At 35.9% G+C, this 14,683-nt stretch overlaps 1 protein-coding gene across 1 annotated transcript in view; it reads right to left on the bottom strand.

Moving 5' to 3' along the window:
* Positions 1-14,312, bottom strand: part of LOC150106845 (fibroblast growth factor receptor-like 1) — an 89,616-nt gene extending 75,304 nt beyond the window's left edge. Inside the window, exon 1 of the mRNA XM_090392762.1 lies at positions 14,175-14,312. The gene's annotated coding sequence lies outside the window, so the exon portion shown is untranslated. The remainder of the gene's footprint in view (positions 1-14,174) is intronic.
* Between the last annotated feature and the right edge of the window lie 371 nt (positions 14,313-14,683).

Below are 14,683 nucleotides of genomic sequence, written 5' to 3'. Positions count from 1 at the left end.
GATTTTTTTTTTCCTTATTACTGTTTAGAATTAATTATTATAGAAAGTCTAGTTTCCTTTTGTCTCTGTATTTCAATTCATTAGCGTTTCATCAACCCGAACATCTGTTTGCTAGTTTCACCAAAGTTCTGAGTATTCCTGATTCATTTATAGCAGACGATGTTAACTTCTTCTGCTAAAAATCGCGTCCTTGCCAATATATCGCTAAAGGTCCAAAAAAAAAATAATAAAATAAAATAAAAGTTTAATAATAATAATAATAATAATAATAATAATAATATTTTTAATATTTTATTATTTCTCAGATAAATTACATACATTATATGAACACAATTATGCATAACAATAACTGTTTACAACGTATATTATTATAATATTCCTAATGATGATTATTACAGATGTTTCTTTGCAATTTTACACTCTATATATACAATATCAATGGATATAATCACTCTATATTGCATACTTTTGTTACAGTTATTACATACATTGGTTTTCATGCGATACGTACATTACATACATTTGGTTACATGTGATACATCTTGGATGAGAACTAATTTCTTTGCTTTCATCCTCGAAGCTTATATTTAAGCTTATCTGAGGATGACACCAGTTGGTTATTATTTATTGTTTTTTTTTTTTTTGCTGTGTTGGGAAGCTACGAAATCTATGATTCAGAAATTCGCACGCACGCACACACGCACGCACACACACACACACACACACACACACACACACACACACACACACACACACACACACACACACACACACACACACACACACACACACACACACACACACACACACACACAAAAGCCTGGACGAATATATTGTGTTTCATTAAGTTTGTATGGTATTTTGGGTGCGTGTTTCTTGTTCGTAGTATGTCCTTAGAGCTCTTTTCAGGCTATTGTAGTTCGTAAGGTTTCTGTATTCAAAAGGTAATTTGTTTATCGTGTCTGGGATGTAGAAATTTCGCGTGGCCTTTCCGTAGTAATTATTGTATTTATATGTGATATAATTAGTTTATATTTAAACTAATAATAATAATAATAATAATAATAATAATAATAATAATAATAATAATAATAATAATAATAATAAACTGTACATAGTAACACTACACGGCCACTGGAGAAATAAATAACTAAATAATATAATAATAATAAAATATAAACTTAAAAATAGAAATCTAAAATATCCTAATAGCGAAAACAATCCTGAAATTCAAAAATTAAAAATAAAAAAGTGATAAAAGTAACAACATCAATAAATTTAAAACTAAAAAGAAGAAAGTAACTTTGATACAAAAAAAAATTAAATACCAGAGATTTAAAAAAATCCCAGAAACTTAAAAATAAAAAAGAAACGAATTAAAAAAAAAAGGTCAGTCATTCATTGAGAACGACCAAGAGCGGTGCGTTTTTGCGACCTGATAATTAAACGAATGTTATAGTTTACCTATTCGGAACTTTCTAGCTATCCTATTATTATTATTATTATTATTATTATTATTATTATTATTATTATTATTATTATTATTATTATTATTATTATTATTATTATCTGAGACCTCCAGAGAGTCAAGGACTCATCGAGGGAGGCTGTAAATTACCTAACCCAGCTATCATACCTTCCTTTAAATTCATTTACACTAGATGTACTCACTACCCTTAAGGGCAAATTATTCCACCCACTCACTGCTCTCTGGGAGAAAAACTTACCCCTTTCTTGACTGAGAACAACCTTAACTTCCATGGATGCCCCCTGTGTTGTTTCTCCGCCTTCCATATAACGAAAAATTTCATCATTTGAAATGCGATAACATCCATTCAAAAGTTTATAGGCCTCTATCATATCACCCCTCTTTCTCCTGTTAACCAGTCTGCAATCCACATACTCGCAATCCTGTCCTCATAATCTAAATCCCATAATCCGGATATAATCTTTGTAACTTTTCTTTCAACCTTTCCACAGCTTCTTTATCTCCTTGGAACCCAGAAGACTAAATCTGCGCACAGTAATCCAGGTGTGGTCTTATCAAAGCCTTATAAAGAGGCAAAATTACTTCTTTATCTTACATGTCAAGGTTCGCTTCAACATCGCAATTATCCTCCGAGTTGTATTTGCAACTTTTGCTATGTGACCTTTGAAAACCGTTTCTTTTGTTTTGTTGAAGTGTCACTAGCTGAGTAAAACAGGCAAGGATTTAACTGAATTGTACAATTATGGAGAATAAAGAGATGAACGATGTAGTCCAAAAATTAGGTCGTAAGCAAGCGTTCGCTCTTTTCACGAAACTGCTAAAACTGTTCGAAAATGAATGGCCAGGATACCTGAACCTGGATTCCTTGACATCTCATACTGAAGACAAAGAAATCTGAACAGAGAATGAAAATATTAACTTGGTAGATCCACTAAAGCAATTCCATCAATTGGAAACATAAGACGAACGAATTAAAAAAAAAAAAAAATCACAAGGCTTCCCCCGTCGGTCTTCTGTTTTGATATTCACAAGAATGACGAAACTGCTGAAGAAGATATTGCCAACATTACTAATGACAAAATTCCCCTGCTTGGCTGAGTGGTTAGCAGATCCGCTCTCCAGCCAAAAGGCTGCAGGTTCGAATCCAGCCGTGGGTATGAATGTTTGTGATTGTCCGTGTAAATACTAGTGGGCAGTAGATGGCGTTGGTATAGATGATTCTCTTCGCTGTAGGTGGAGACACAGAGTTGTAGAGCAGGTGCCCTCCCTCGATGTGTCTTTGAACTCCCTGAAGGTGTCGCATAATAATAATAATAATAATAGTAATAATCATTCCAAGAGAACAAAAACAGTTGGACTTCAATCACTCCGATTATTAAAGAACAAAAAATAATTTTCTCCTTGGCAAAAAGTTACATTCAGCTCAGTACAGTCACAGACTACCGCGATTATGTCCAAACTTCTGGATAAATTAAATCTACAGCATCCCACGTTTGCGCTTAGTAGCGAGAACAACCTCAAGTTGTTCCCAGAGTTGTCACTGAAGGAATTACCACTGAAGATCTTGTTAACTATGCACTAAATCCTATTAAAGGTAGTCGGATGTATCGATCAGATAAAAATTAAATAAAAATAAAAATGAATAATAATATATTTTTTATTTTATTATTATTTTTTAACATTTTATTATTTCTCAGATAAATTACATACATTATAGAAACACAATTATGCATAACAAATACTTTCTCGTACATAAAGTTTTTTTAAATAATAACAATTATATTACTGTATATTATTATAATATTCCTAATGATGATTATTACAGATGTTTCTTTTGCAATTTTACACTCTATATATACAATATCAATGGATATAATCACTCTATATTGCATACTTTTGTTACAGTTATTACATACTAACTAATATTTAAGGAATTGACAGCGTATACTGGAAATATAGATTAGATAAACTTTAATATACACTTTCCGATATTTCGGCGAACGTTACGTTGCCATCTTCTTGGGAACTTACTAAAAGGACACGTGCACACAAGTACTAATACAACAAATGAGACTGAGGCTAGGATGCTAGCGTTTTCCTAAAGTCCTGATGGTGCCCCCTGGCGGGCTATATTGGTAGTTCTTGGCCTTTGGGCTGAAGTTCTTTTGATAAAAGTTTCCCAAATTTGGGGCAGTTTCATGCATCCAAATTTGTTGAGGTTTGGCATGTTCCTAACAAGAAGATGGCAACGTAACGTTCGCCGAAATATCGGAAAGTGTATATTAAAGTTTATCTAATCTATATTTCCAGTATACGCTGTCAATTCCTTAAATATTAGTTATTATGTCTAACCAGCGTATAAGCCTCTCAACAAGAATAGTTATTACATACATTACATACTTTGTTTACATATAACACATACATTTCATAGATTGGTTTTCATGTGATACGTACATTACATATGATACATCTTGGATGAGAACTAATTACTTTGCTTTCATCCTCGAAGCTTATATGTAAGCTTATCTGAGGATGACACCAGTTGGTTATTATGTATTGTTTTTTTTTTTTTTGCTGTGTTGGGAAGCTACGAAATATATGATTGAGAAATTCGCGCAAGCACCCCCCCCCCAACACACAATAACTTCGAATGTATGAATGTGTCGCTGAACTGGAAGCCTGAACGAATGAATATATTGTGTTTCTTTAAGTTTGTATGGTGTTTTGGGTGCGTGTTTCTTGTTCATAGTATGTCCTTAGAGCTCTTTTCAGGCTATTGTAGTTTGTAAGGTTTCTGTATTCAAAAGGTAATTTGTTTATCATGTCTGGGATGTAGAAGTTTCGCGTGGCCTTTCCGTAGTGATTATTGTATTTATATGTGATATAATTAGTTGTCTGAGGTCTTGTTATAGGGTATGTATTTCTGACTGTCCTGTAGTTGGCATCGAAATAATGTTTTAGCAAAGCTGCATAGTGACATAAATGTTTTGCTGTCAGTATTTTGTGTTCTGACATTGCAATGAATGTAAGGTCGTTATTTTCTCTTTGTTCCTAAAAGATCAGTTTTATCTTTTTTTTGTACTGTAGCGACATTAATCTATTTAATTTGTAGGGTGCACAGAAAGCATACGTTGTTATAGCGTATCTTAGTATATTTTGGCATAGTGCTTTGTATATTAGTGTTTTTAGGCGTATGGGAACTATGTCCTTTAACCTGTAGAGTTTGCCAGTTATTGTTCGGAGTTTGTTGTGTAGATGGTTTATGTGGCTATTCCAGTTCATATCTGCATCGAAGTAAATTCCAAGGTATCGTATTGTTTCAACCTGAGTGATTGTAGTGGTTTTGCTGTTCTGTGTGTTTTTTGTGTTGGAAAGTGGATGTTGGATGGTTACATATTTGTTATCAACTGGTCGAGTCAGTGGATTTCTGAATATCATTATTTTTGTTTTCAATTAAGGGGATATAAAATCCACATTGTTTCAAAACCGAATAAGAAACTCAGAGATTGGAATCAGAGAGTTTCATGCCGAATATAGTAAACTATAAAGTCGGTTTTCGGTTTTGAAACCATATGGATTTTATATCCCCTTAATTTAAAATATTGTTTATATCGCCGAAATGAAGCTTATTAGCTCTTTATACTTAAGTAACTTAATGGTTGCACCTCTTTGGAAACTCGTTCGCAGAGTATATAAGTTCTTTTCGCTATACACTTTGGTATTAATTTGGTCTAGCTACTTACTGATGAAGCCTCAAAAAAGGCTTCATCAGTAAGTTGATTTGATTTGATGTATTGCAGAGAGAAGTTCTGCTTCTTTTATGGTTGGGAACCATAATGTCTGTTTTGATTGTGGTCAAAGTGGAGGGTCACGTTTTGTGATTGGGGGAATATTTCTGTGCAGTTCTTGGATGGACTCTGCAAAGTATTGGTTAAAGTCATTTGCTAGTTGTTGGATAGGTTTTGCGTCTTTCATGAAGTTGTATTTTATGGTTTTGGAGACGATGGTGTTGGGAACAGAATCTAGCATCTCGTTGATCAGATGCCAGGTTTGTTTCATGTTGTTTTGTTTAGAGGTAGTTTGTCTCTGTAGTAGCTTCTTTTTGCATTTCTGATTTGTGTTGTAAGGCGATTTCTTGTTATCTTATATTCAGTTTTTAAAGCTGTGTTATTTGGATATCGCTTTAATTCTTTCCATAAAGCGTCCTTTCTTTGTATTTCCAGAATTAAGTTTTGTGTTATCCAAGGATTTTGTGTTGTTTTTGAACGAATTCTGGCTTTCTTTGCAGCTTTCTTATATATTTCCTCCAGTGTGAGTTTAATGTTGTTGTATGTATAAGATATCTGCTGAATCTGATGACAGGTGTTTCCAGTCTGTTTCTTTTTTTATTTCGTGGTTGATTATTTCTTCGTCTATTATTGTTTTCTGTCGCTTTTCTTCTGTGGGACATTGCATGGGTATTATCTTGGTGTGCAGGTTTAGGGCTGTGAAGTAATGGTCTGCTACTTTGCACTTTATGACTGATGCAGTGTAACTGTTTGGTGGTGCTCGGACGTTTATATGATCTAGACAGGAGGCAGTGATAGTATTTCCGAATATTTCTTCTCTAGTACATGATGTTATTGTTGGTATTAGATTGTACATGGATAGTGTGTCTAGGTATTGTACAGTGTTGTTCTGGTTTTCGTTTGCAATATTTATGTTTATGTCGCCAATTATCAATAGGTATTCGGTTGAGCATATTTCTTGGTGTGAAAGCCAGCAATTGAGTTCGTGTAAGAATTTTATCATGTTTAAGTTTGGTGGCCTGTAAATAGCATTTAGTATTATGGGGTGCTGTCTATTGGTGGTATTCGTGATTTCGAGGCAGAGGGTTTCAGCATGCTCAAACTGATAGGCCGTTTCTTTTGCTATTAATTTTTGTTTGATAAATATTAATATTCCACTCCCTCTTTTTGTTTGGCTGCATGATGTATTTGTTGGAAGCCTGGAATTTGGAAAGCAGTCGCTTCGTCATTAGTTATGGATACTCCTGCTAGAATCAATATATCAATAATATCAGTGTAATTCCTCAGATAAGCCTGTAACAATAACCAATGTTTTCGGATGCTTCTGATGTTAATATGCAAGATTGAGAGACCTCTCGCTTGTACTGTGTTTTGTTGCATCAAGCGATTCGAAAGTACAATTACTGATGTATTCTGGTGTAATTACATCTATCTGATGGTTCACATTCATTTTTGTTGTGTTGAGATCTTCTTATTGAACTAAGTTGGAGTCTTTTGTTTCACTCTGGCAACCTGTCTATATCTTCCGAGCTTTTTATTTGTAAAGACTTTGAAGTCTGTGACTTTCTCAAGAATATTTTGCCGTCTTTGATCCATAAAAATTGATACTTTTTTTCTGTTTTTTCTTTTCTTGCTTGGTTCAAAAGATTATACTCAGATAGAAAGATTGAAGTATTGTTTCCATTTAAATCCTTGACTACTGGTTTTTTCAGTCTGCTGGCTTTTATGAGATTGTCTCTTGTAGCCTTGCTTGTCAGACGGATTATTACTGGTGCAGGTCGTGGCAAACTTTGTTTTTTGTTCTTCCTGGGAATCCGATTTATGGTCTGAATATCATTATGCTGTAGGGGGAGGGGTCAATTGCATGGTCTAACTTTAAAACCACGTCTCTGAGATTTTCTGTAGATTCAGTTTCTTGAAGACCGTTTATAACAAGCTCTTCTTTATGTTGTTGTTGGTTTAAAACTTCGTATTGTAGTTTCAGGGAATTAAATTCTTGACGGAGTTCCGATGTGTCTTTTATCAATTTGGGCTGCCCGTCAGTTAGTTCGTTAATGGTCTTACAAACGGTAAAACACATTAAAACAATTTAGTTTTAATGTCTTTTACCGTTTGTAAGACTTCTTCGACTTTTGAATTATTAAATTTAACAAACTCTTCATATTCGCTAATTTTTTTTTTTTTTTTTTGTTATTTGTTTATTCTGTTTATCAAATAGTTCTTGGATAAGATCTACTAAGCTGGCTTTTATATTTTCTAAACCTTTTTCTAGTAATAAATTTACGGAACTCAAATTATATGACTCACCGGTATTTTTTTGTAATAATAATTTTGTAATTATTATTATTATTATTATTATTATTATTATTATTATTATTATCACCCCTTAAAAATCATCCCTGAACCCTTTCGGAGGAGAGCATCAAATGGACAAGGTCACAGATTCGGTCATGCTCAGAAGCTGTGCAGGACTGACTACAGATGTAAAATGTGGTGAAAATCATCCACCTAACACCTGCATTAACCGAAAACTATACCCGCCAAATGAGAAAATTACGGTGGGCCACTTCCAGTCAATCATAAAAGATGTAATTTTGATCCAAATAACCGAACTACTGGGAGAAATCCAGACTCCCTCCCAAACTTCCACTTTCGGTAAACAAGTTGATCATACATCAGTTAAATCCTAATAAACAGCAAGGAAATCTGCAACCAAATAAAACATATGCAGATGTGGTACGACCAACGAAAACATCACGCTTTGAACAAACCACCAATGTCAACCACAACTTACCGCAGTCGCTTCATTAACAAACATGTTAGAAGACTTCAGCAAATCCAGCTCGACTCTACAAAAAAAGATTTCTCAAAGAGACTCATTCCATTCTAACTGCTCTCAACAATTGCATAGAAACGCAATCTTACTCAATTCATTTCTGATCGCCTCTTTGAATGCTAGCGGCTTCATCAACAAAATTCTCGAAACTGCAAGAATTGGTCATCCCACATCCAGAAATAATTCTAATTAGTGAGACAAACTTTCGGCCAGAAAACAATCCAAAATTAATATGCTATATCGCATACAGAAACAACAGTCTTGATGCTAGAGGTGGTGGCACTTCATTGACGTTAAAAACTACCTCAAACATAATGTTACAGCCAACCCCCAAATCAAAAAAATGTAGAAATCACAGGAATTGAAGTTCACACCAACAATGCTGGTAAACTTAAAATCTATGCAACCTACAACTCATCGCGTAAAACTCTATTGATGTCACATCTAGACGCCATACATAAGTGCTGCATGCCTGGACCTTGCAAAGGCTTTTGACACAACTTGGCGTTAAGCACTTCTTTATAAGCTTATTAAATCAAATATCCACGGCACGTTTACTTAAATCGTAAATCATGGTGTTCCACAAAGCTCCTTATTGGCTCTGCTTTTATTTTCAATCTACATGGCAGATATCCCACAAAACCCTAATAACTTGAATATTGGTTTTACCCGTGTGATGGCCAGGATAAGAATAGCGCCACCGTAGCCCATGCATGTCGTAAGAGGCGATTAAAATGAGACGCAGAGTTTCGGTCTCTTAGGTTTCTTCCGGAATTTTGATCCCGGTGAGGGGGCTTAGATTTCGGGGGGTTTGCCCTGAGAGAGCATTTTGAGTCTCTGGGAAGGGTGTTTTCCGGCATGGCCAGTGAGGGGTCTTGCCGGTGGATGCTTTTCCCTGGAATATGAGAGTTCTGCTCAGTGGTGGGGAAGGGGGGAGGGCCGTCACTGAGTGGAACCAACGCTGAGTCGGACGATCTTTCGGCCACTATGGAGTGGTCTGGGGATCGTTCTAATTTTTAGAGAGGGCTTTACTTAAAAATCCCCTACTGCAGCCCATGCACATCGTACGAGGCGACTAAAATGGGTACCCAGGGAGGGGTAATGGATGGCGATGCTGTAGCCAATGAAGTTCTAACTGAGGCTCGGCTATTGCTGTTACCCTCCTGCCATGATCAGAGCCTTAATTTAATAACTCAATAACACCTTATCCCTACATTGTCCTCTACAGATAACGGGGAATATGAAAAGTATTCTTGCTTCATCCCTTTAAGCCAAAAAGAACTTGACTATTGGTGTAATTATAGTATATTGCTTCAAATGCGTTTGCTGTTTGATAGTCTGGATTGTACTTTTTTTTTTTTTTTTTGCATTTAATCTCAGAATTTTTTTTTTCTTTTATCAGGTAGCCATCAAGCGAGGCTGTTCCCCTATTTCTACTAAGTTACGTGAAACGTCGCAAACTACACGGTTCTGCTAATGAACTCATCTCATAGACCATTTGCCTATGAAAAATGATACCATTTGGGGCGGATCTGTCGAAAGCAAATTGATGAACATAAATAAAGGTGGTATGTACATCATCAAAAACTGGTCCTTTACAGATAAGACGAGTGGAAAAGGGAACGACTGAAGAAACTTAAACACAGATTTTTTTTTTTTTATTTCTAAATCTAACAAGTGAGTGAATTACCCCTAAAATATTAAATTTTCATAAATTCGCTTAAGGGAAAGATGCCTGTCACACCCCTCCCTCCACTTCCTGTAATAATCATTGAAATATCACCGAAATAAATCATGTGGAGAAAAATCAGGGAAGATCAAACCACGTCTGTGTGTGTGTGTGTGTGTGTGTGTGTGTGTGTGTGTGTGTGTGTGTGTGTGTGTGTGTGTGTGTGTGTGTGTGTGTGTGTGTGTGTGTGCGTGTGTGTGTGTGTGTGTGTGTGTGTGTGTGTGTTATCGCAATTTACGATGTGGGTCTGCTGGGTTTCTACTCATGAGAAATGCAACCTTTTTTATGTACTTACAAATGACGTTTTTGGATTGATAGTGAAAAAAAAGTTACATAAATACATAAAGCATGTAAGACTGAAGCAGTTAAGGCTGTAAGGTTAGTGTATTAGGTCTGTTAATCGCGTGTGTTCTTCGGCTAGTTGGTTTGCTTTGAGGAATGAAAAATTCAAATTTCTGAGAAGAAAAAGTCTTCCTTCTCCATGAGTGAGTCCACACGAACACATGCAAGCCATTATTGAGAATACAAACGAAAATATTTGTCATACTAGATATTAATTTCACTGTAAATTTATACGACGTGTCTTTCACACTGTACTAGGGATTATTTCATTGGGCGATGAAGTCTTCCCAAGCAGTTCTCATCCTATAGTCTTCCGCGTGTATTTTTCATGCTTAGTTTATTCTCTGTTGCTAAATGTATTTGATGACGATTTTTTTTTAATCTTCAAACTTCTCTTCCAATATCGAAGTCTGTAAGACAACTTTGGAAGTTGTCTTACAGACTTCTTACAAACTCTCCTCCTTCTTCTGCAAATGCCAATACTGTGCTCTTTAACTTCTTGTAGTGAAATTTTTCAGTTGAAATAAAAATCTGCAACTATCTCTTTATCTACCCGTCTATATTTTGCAATGAAGGAAAGATAATAAGATAATCCTAATTCACATCGATCTGTCATAAGCATAGTTTCATACGCAGTGCAATAGTCATCATATTGGGACTTCCTCTTTGGCTTCAGAGTCTCTTTATCCTCCAGGCGACAAACATCAATGACCACTTAAAGAAATTCACATAATTCGAACCCACAAATTGTTCGTTATGCAGCGGAGATGCTATTTGAAAATGTACGATGTCTTTCCATCTCAACTATGAAAAAGTTTAGTATCATTCGTGATTTAGAAGATAACTGTTATTCTAACAACTATTAGAATTGTTTTAAGAATTCAACAAATGACCAAATGTCGACAGATTATCTACCAATTTATCTTATGAATTGAAAACATTATGAACAGTTTGGGATAAAAGTTATAATATTTAACTGATAGCATTAGGGGTTTAGTTCTCCACTTTCCAAATGAAATAGTTCCAACAGCATTTAATCTCTGTGTGTGTTATCCACGAACAGATCTTTATATATCTCTCCTGTAACTGTCTTCAATTACACCAAAATGTTAAAATAAGATGTGATATCTTCCAACGCACTAATAAAAAGTGAATATATAGACTCGGGACTGAGTTCGTGACTTTTAAGTAGTGGAAACCAAGGCAATTTCCATGCCGAAGATTATGTTCTCATTAGTTCTCGGGAAAATTTTGATGCAACTATAAAATCTAAATGGATCTATAATATCCTTTTCATAGTTACAAATTTTAAGAACATCACACGTGTAGGTTTTCTTACCATCTAAAATAATTAGAAACATATTTAGGTATGTTTTGCAAAATTAATTAACACACCTTTTCGATTATTTATTTTTTCTTTTTATTTGTATGCGTGCATGCAAATCACTCTGTTCTTTGATTATGTGTTGCAAAAGGCTCTAAATCACGTATCAACAGTAAAGATTCCAAAAACGCCTACTGACGTTTGGCGTTTTTTTTTTTTTTGGGGGGGGGGGGTTCATGTTCTGTGTAACTAATGTCAAATTATTTCTCACTTATTTAACTTCTGATCAATTTTAAATGCACAAAATGACTTACGAATCGATGTTCGTGTATAAACTATGAATTTGAATGCAAATCTAAATGTTTGCTATCATGGAAGATTGTTCTCTTATCCGAAGAAAGCGAAAATATAAGCCAAGAATTAAATTGCTGTCTCAAGGCACCTGATGGGAAAATGAGCAAATCTTAGCTATGGAAGGTCGGGATGGGGGGGGGGGGAAGACAGGTGAAGTGAAGGTATGCGGGAGGGAAGTGGGAAGTTAAAATCTGTCAAATTTCAAACAGCTTCGTTTCAGAAGACTGTGAAGGGTCATGATGGATGGGGGGGGGGGTGAGCTTCCCTGTCGCCTTTGCTGTTTCGTTTTAGATGGACAACAGCATGCGGTCTGCGAGAAAACATTCTTTGTTTGGGGGTTTACTGATGCCTCGTGAAGTGCCTGAAGAATATCGAATGGATCACAAGCTTTGAAAGAGAAATCTTCCTTGAAATTAGGGCCGGCTGTCCGACCGAGACTCAGTTGGATAGATCGCTTGATGCCAGATAAACAAGAAATCGTTTATGTTGGTTATGCAAATTCAGTAAATAAAAATTTCGAATGGGAAAAAAAAAATAAATAAATATAGAATAGAAATAGAATAATAATGCAAATTTCGTTATATTAGAATTAGAATAAAAAGGTTTATTAGAATATAAAATAGAATTAGAATAGAAATTTTGTTAGAAAATTTCTACTCTAATTACGATTATTAGAATTAGAATTATTCTAATACAGTACTAAGTAACGAACTTCAGGTTATTAATAAGACACGTCAATAGCTTACAATGGTATTTAGTAGTTATAAGTTGTTTATAAAATTTATAATTTAATTATAAATTTATAATTTAAAATCACCCAACGATAGTATGTGTGTGTGTGTGACTTAAGTAGGAATTCCGTAGTAGAATCCTGCAGTTCTGCTTAGCCTTAGACCCAAAATCAACGATGAAGAAGCATCGAAGGCGAAAACTGCCGACCATTTCTTAAATACGTTTTCTTTCGATTCAAAATTTAAGATGCTTTCTTTCTCCTTAACGCATTTTGCTTTTCTTTCATTGGTCACACCTTTCTGTGTTATTGATAGGAATCCATCTGGGAAAAAAATCATCGCTAATTCTTTCGTTAAAAAAATGAAAGCCATTTGACGGATGAATCCCTCGAGCGAGGACCTTCTTTTTTTTCTCGTTGGACTCATCGTCTGTTTGGACTGTCGAATTTTTTCTTCCACGTGGAAAGTTCACATTATTAAAATAGGCGAAGAATTCTCACGAAAAAATTCTTTCATTTTACAAATTAGACGTAAATAATAAATTAAAAAACAACGAAAACTAGAATTTCAGGCAACAGTTAAGAAGTACCAAATACACTTGAAGGGCGCATCAAATACAGAACTTGGGCGTAAATAATCGAACTTACTTTCTCCCCCCCCCCCTCTCTCTCTCTCTCTGTCTCTCTCTCTCTCTGTGTGTGTGGTGGGGAGCGAAAGAAAAATAATTTGAGAAGAGAACGAACAAATGCAAGGCTACAGACCACTTAAAAGAAACCAAGAAATGTTCCATTTCAGATTTAGATATCACCCGCGACATCTTTTTGCTTAAAAGGCAGATTTCGTAAACAATAAAAAAATGTAATTTCTGCTAATTTGAGCAAAAGAAGAAGAAAGAGAGAAAGAAGAAAAGAAAAGGTAGAGAAGGAGGGGGAAGAAACAGAAAGAAATAGAGAAGACTGAAAAATAACGAAGATAAATCAATATATGAGACATACAGATAGACACACACACAGAGAGAGAGAGAGAGAGAGACTTAGAAAGAAACAGAAAGAGAAAGAAAAACAAACAGATCGAGATAGTTGTCACAGACCGATGGAATATGAGGATTCTGAGAATGAGGTGGCCTCAGATTGGAGCAACAAGTCTGAAAAGTCTTTTTGCATCTTTAACAAAGAATTGGAAAAGGAGAGAAATAATGCTGGCGAAATCCGCCACTCTGTGATGGTGGTGGCTGTGCGAATGTTACTCGCTAGACATCCCAGCTGCGAATTGAACCACAGATAGAGCAGCTAGTCGGTCACACTGCTTTCCCACTCGTGCAGGCAATTCATTCATCCATCGATTACATCAACGTCAGGTGTTTAACATCTTAAAAGATCTAAGACAATACTTCTCTTACTTAAACACATACGCATATCTCGAAAACCTATTCGTTTTTTCCCCTTAGATTACTCTTTTCGAATAAAAAAAAAAAACAAAACAAAACTTTTTTCTCTTTACGAAGGAAATGTAAACCAATAGAAATAAAGGAGTACATAAAACACCAAAAAGAAAGCAACTTCTTCATAGACTTGCACCTACCTACTCGCTGCGAGGGTCTCCGAAGTGCACGCTCCACACTATCGCGCGCAGTCGTCCCAGAGAGAGAAGAGTGCCATGGGAACACCTCTCTGTCCGTACCGGGGAGTGATTTGATACTGACGGACAGCCCTGCACCACCTCCGGGGTGCTACGTTTAACTTCCTGTCGATTCTCGCGAACACCACTAACCGACAAGCCATAGCACGAGGCGCGCACCTACACTTTGTCACGGCTCCATCGTACGTCTGTGGCTTGTCAAACAATTTATGGCCTCCCGCCCTCCTCGGCAGCTGCGGTCAGGTAGTGCAAACCTCCCCCCGTGACGGATACCACCGTTCCAGACCGGTTATCGGTCCCCCCCCCCACCTCCCCATCCCAATCCCAGAACTGTCGGCTCTAAAACAATAACCTCGACAGAACATAAACCTTCCAATCAGCCCTAGCAGTGAACTGACTGCTTAGTATTCTACGTGCAGAGAACTGGCGCTGGACGGGCTCCTTTCTACTAA

Source organism: Typopeltis vanoorti, chromosome 5, assembly GCF_054136105.1.
Source record: "Typopeltis vanoorti isolate ZY-2024b chromosome 5, IOZ_Tvanoo_1.0, whole genome shotgun sequence".
In the NCBI taxonomy this organism is placed as follows: Eukaryota; Metazoa; Arthropoda; class Arachnida; order Uropygi; family Thelyphonidae; genus Typopeltis; species Typopeltis vanoorti.
The sequence above is the reverse complement of the archived record's forward strand: the minus strand, read 5'-3'. Positions and strand labels throughout refer to the sequence as shown.